Genomic DNA, 5,848 nt, shown 5'->3' with positions numbered 1-5,848 from the left:
TATCTCCTAGCACTTTCTTCCTTTCTGGCACCACAGGATGTCCCATGTTCATCTTGTATTTTCCTTGCTCCTGTCCTGTGACTAAACAGTTCTCCAAAAAATACAGGTTTCTTTTATTGGAGAATGGTTTTTAGAAGCTATGATTGGGGCACTAGGTGTGCTCCTTGTTACTGGGTCAGTTAAAAGTTATATGCCCTTTCAATAGACAGAGATAATATATATACTAAGTCAAATATGCATATATAGCTATATTAATTTATCTATATCTATTTTAAAATATGAGTTTATATTGTTATGTCCATCTTCAAGCCAGCACAATAAATTTAATTCTATTCTCTCTCTTGGTTATTTGTAACTTTCTTCTCTGACAGTTAGAAACCTGGCTCTCATTATCTTTAACATAGTTACTTATTTGTTTAACCCTAGTGTAAAATATGAGTTTATATTGTTATGTCCATCTTCAAGCCAGCACAATAAATTTCATTCTATTCTCTCTCTTGCTTATTTGTAACTTTCTTCTCTGACAGTTAGAAACCTGGCTCTCATTATCTTTAATATAGTTACTTATTTGTTTAACCCTAGTGTAATGGCTTTTTTTTATACAGGCAAACTAGTTTGAGAATTGTTAAACCTACTCCTATGAGAAACAAATTTAGAGTGTTTATGTGCAGTTTTTCTTGGCTTTAGTATTAAAGTATCAAGGCAAAACATTGTTCCAAAGTTACTTACTTCATTTATTTTATTTCCCATCTCTTTCAATAAGGTCATATCATACATTTTCATTATGGCTAGATTTATTTGAGACAGTCTTAATTTTATCTTGGGTTTTGCTTATATCCTCATTTATTTTTGTAATTTTTTTGAGCAAAATTTACTCTTTGTAAGGTAGAGTTATATGGAATTTAACAAATGCACAGGGCCATAGAAACCACAGTACCATACAGACCAGCTCCATCACTCAGAAATTTCTCACAAACTGTCTCTTTTTAGTCAATCTCTCTTTTAGTTTGACCTCTGGCACACAGTGGTCTGTTCTACATCCCTATATTTTTCCTCTTTTAGAATGCCATATAAATAAAACCATGCAATATACAAGCTTTTGGTTAAGCTTCTTTTGCTTAGCAAAATGCATTTAAGATTTGTCCATATTGTATGAATCCATAGTTCATTTATTTTTATTGCTAATTTATTTTTATTGCTAAGTAGTAACTACGATGTGTTTATCCATTAACCTATTGAAAAAACTATCTCGGTTGTTTCCTGTTTTTACTATTATTAATAAAGCTGCCATAAACATTAGCATGCACTTTTTAGTGTGAATATACATTTTCAATTCATTTGTACAATACCTAAAAGTTCAATACACTTTCTAAGAGATTGCCAAACTATTTTCCCAAGCTATTCTACCGTTTTGCACTTCTACCAGCAAGAAAGAGTTCCAGTTATTCTCATCCTTACTTGGTATTATCAGTCTTTATTTTATCCACCTGTATTAGTCTTTTGTGTTGCTATAAAGGAAATACCTGAGGCTGGGTAATTTACGAAGAAAACAGGTTTATTTGGCCCATGGTTCTGCAGATTGTACAAGAAGCATCACGCTAGCATCTGGTCTAGTAAGGGCTTCCAATCAAAGTGGATGGTGAGGAGGGAACAGGCATGTCCAATGTGAGAGAAGGAGCAAAAGAGAGAGGCAGTGGTGCCAGGCTCTTCTAAACAACCAGCTTTCAGGTGAACTAATAGAGCAAGAACTCACTGTTTGTTGTGGGAGTGGCACCAAGCCTTTCATGAAGGACCTTCCCCACATGACCCAAACACCTCCCACCAGTCCTCACATTCAACACTGGGGATCAAATTTCTGAAACTGCCTATATTAAAATACTGTAAGGCCATAAGGCAGAAATTATGATAAAAGTCTGATTTCTATAAAAGTATAGATATAGCTCAAAATTAACCAGCCATTATTCCCTAACTTTCCTACTGCTGTAACTGCTCACTGCTTAAGTGTCATGTCCCCTTGACAGATACAAGATTTGTGACTTCCCCAACTGCTTTTATAGATAACACCACTATTGTAAAACCTGGGATTGGTCTTTGGGATATCTTCCAGACTCTGCAATGGTGGAGCCAACGGACATCAACCACACCAGTGGCCATGCATGGGAACCCATCCAACAAGTCTTGCAGCCAACCATCTACCCAGGAATTTTCCCAGCCAGGAAGACAATTTCTGCTTCTCAAGTCTATGAGTTCATCCCCAGCCAACCAGCTGACCCAATTCCTGGCCCTTTGTTCACTAATCTGCTCTTAAAAATCGCAGTAGCAAAATTCTTGGGGAGATGGATTTGAGATATTTCTCCCGTCACCTAGCTTGGAACCTTGTGATACTAAACTCTTTTTTCACTGCAACTCCTGTTGTCTCAGTATATTGGTCTTTACCTGGGCAGTGGGCAAGGGACCCAGTTGAGTGGTAACATTTCAAGGGCCCAGTTGAGTGGTAACATTTAAACATAAGATTTTAAGGGGCCAAACAGCCAGCCATCTTACCATCCTAACAGGTATACAGTGTTTTCTTATTGCAGTTTTACTTTGCATCCTCCTTGTAACTAATGATGTTGAACATATTTTTGTATGTTCATTTGCCATCCATACACCTTCTTTGATGAAATGTCCATTTAGATCTTTTCAAATTGGGCTGTTTCCTTTACTATTGTAGAGTTATAAGAGTTCTTTATATATTCTGGATACAAGTCCTTTTACAGAAATGTGATTTGGAAATATTTTTCCAAGTTAATGTCTCGGCTTTTCATTCTTGTAATAGAATAGTATCTTTCCAGAGAAAAGGATTTAATTTTGATAAAATTCAATTTGTCAATTTTTTAATGAATTGAATGTTTGCTGTCATGTATAAAAGCTCTTTGCTAAAACAAGGTCATGTTTCCTTCTAGAAAGTTTGTAAGTTTATGTTTTATATTTATAACTATAATACATTTTGATATGTTTTATATGCAATATAGTATGTTGTATGTATTCAGTTTCATTATTTTGTATATGGACATCCAATTAATGGTCCCAGCACCATTTGTTGAAAAGACTTTCTCTATTGGATTACCTTTGCAATTGCTTTCATCAAATATCAATCAACTGTATTTGTGTGGATCTATGTATGGAATCTTTATTCTGTTCAACTGTTTTATATTTATATTCTTTTGCCAATAGAAACATTCTTGATTATTGTAGCTTTAGAGAAAAACTTCAAATCAGGTAATGTGAGTCCTCCGACTTTGTTTTTTTTTTTTTTCAAAAGTTTTTTGGCTATTTTAATTCCTTTGTCTTCCCATATAAGTTTGAGAATCAGCTTTCTGATGTTTATAAAAAATCTTGCTGGGATTTTTTACTGGAATTGCATTGAATTTAGCAATATATCATGGAGAAATGACATCTTAATAATATTGAGTCTTCCATTCATATATCTGAAGTAGGTCCCCAATAATTTAGGTCTTTATTGATTTCCTTCATCAGTGTTTTGTAGTTTCCAACATACAAATTCTGCACACAGTTTGCTACCTTCATATCTAAGTATTTTAATTTTTTGCTATTGTAATAGAAATGCAAATGTCTTTTATATATTGATGTTGCATCTTGCAAACTTATTGAACTCACTAAGTAGTTCTAGGAATTTTTTTGCTTATTACTAGGAATTTTCTATGTAGAGAGTGATGCCACTTGTGAATATAGTCTACTTCCTTCCTTTCCTATTGGTGTACCTTTTTTTTTTTCTCTTGACTATTTCACTCATTAGAATATCCAATATGCATTGAAAAGGAGTAATAAGACAGGACACCCTTGGCTATTTCCTGACATAAGGGTATGACATTCTGTCTTTCAACATTAAACATGAAGTTAAGCTGTAGGCTTTAAGTATTTTGTAAATACCCCTTATCAGGTTAAAAAGTTCTCGTCTATGTAAGCTTATGAGAGTTTTTTTAAAATTATAAACAGATGTTGAATTTTGTCAAACGCTCTCTCTGTATCTAATAAGATGATCATATATTTTTCTTCTTTAATTTGTTAATCTAGCAAATGACAATGATTAATTTTCAAATGTTGAACCAACCTTCCATTCTTTAGATGAATCCCACTTAGTCTGACAAGTTATTCTGTTTATATATTGCTGGGTTCAATTTACTAATATATTGTTGAGAATGTTTCTGTTCAGTTTACTGAAGAATATTGGTTTGTGATTTTCTATTCTTATAATGTTTTTGTCTAGTACTGGATACTATCAGGGTACCCAGTACTAGGTTCACCTTCTAAATGAGTTGAGAATCAGCCCCTCTTTTTTCTTTTTTTTTTTTGAAAGAGATTATCTGGTACTTGTTTGGTAGAATTTGACAGCGAAACTACATGGACTTTGAGTTTTCTTCTGTGAAATATTTTTAACCCAAGATTCAATTTTTAAATATATACGTAGGACTATTCATATCATTTCTCTTTGAGTGAGATATTTGTTGTTTGTGTTTTTCAAGGAATTAATCAATTTCAGCTAAGTGGTCAAATGCGAGTATAGAATAGTATTTCCTTAATATTTTAGTGTCTTTATGGTTAGTAGTGAAGTCTTCTCTTCCCTTCCTGATGTTGGTAATATGTGTCTACACTATTTTCTTTTTCAGTCTTATTAGAGGTTTATCAATTTTATTGATCTTTTCAAAGGGCTACATTTAATTTCACTTTTTATACTGTTTCTCTGTTTTAAATTTCATTGTTTCTTTTCTGTTTATCTTTAGTATTTTCTTCCTTCTTCTTTCTTTGGATATAACTGACTCTTTTCCTCCTAGTTTTTTAAGGTGGAACTTTAGAAACCTGGTTTCATATCTTTCTGCTTTTCTAATGTAAACAGTTAATCCTGTAAATTTCTCTTTAAGAATTACGTTAACTGCATCCAGAGAATTTGATATTTTGCCTTTTCATTTTATTTCAGTTCAAAATAATTATTTGAATTTCCCTTAAAACTTCCATTTGACACACACTATTTGGAAGAATGTTTTCTTTATTCCAAATAGCTGTGGATTTTCCTGATATCTTTATACTATTTATTTCAGTACAATTCTGCTATGATCCAAAATTAAACTTTTTATGACTTACTTTTTAAAAATTTAAAGTTGTGTTTCGTGGCTCATGGAATATATATTATCTCGGTGAATATTTCCTATCCACTTGAGAAAAGGTGTAATCAGCTTTGACAAGTGAATTGCTTTCTAAATATCAATTAGGTAAAGTTGGTTGATAGTGTTGTTCAGTTCATGAATTTCTTACTGATTTTTTTGCCTCCTTTTCTATCAATTTCTGCAGAAGTAGCATTAAACTCTTAACTGAATTTGTGGATTTTTGTGTTTCACCTTTGGGTGCCGTTAGCTTTTGACTTGTGTTTGGAATTTCTGCTGTTAGGTGCGTATACATTTAGGATTGTTATGTGTACTTGGAGAAACGTACCTTTGTCATAATGTAATGTTCCTCTTTATCCCTAAAAAAATTCATTCTTCTAAAGTCTGCTTTATCTGATACTAATGTAGTTACTCCAGCTTTCTATTGGTTAGTGTTTGCAAAGAATATCTTTATCCATCATTTTACTTATAATTTACTTATGTTTTTCTCTTTATTGTAAATTTATTGTACACATCATATTGTTGAGTCATGGTTTTAGTATTCAATCTGACAACTTATGTCTTTTAATTCATGGGCTTAGATCATTCACATTTATTGTGATTGAAATTGCTAAATTAAATTTCACCATTTTGGGTTTCTCTATGTATTCCGTGTGTTCATTGGTTTTTTGTTTTCTCTTAGGTTA

This window comes from Propithecus coquereli, unplaced genomic scaffold, assembly GCF_000956105.1.
Source record: "Propithecus coquereli isolate 6110/MARCELLA unplaced genomic scaffold, Pcoq_1.0 Scaffold31, whole genome shotgun sequence".
In the NCBI taxonomy this organism is placed as follows: Eukaryota; Metazoa; Chordata; class Mammalia; order Primates; family Indriidae; genus Propithecus; species Propithecus coquereli.
Note: the sequence above shows the minus strand (reverse complement) of the source record.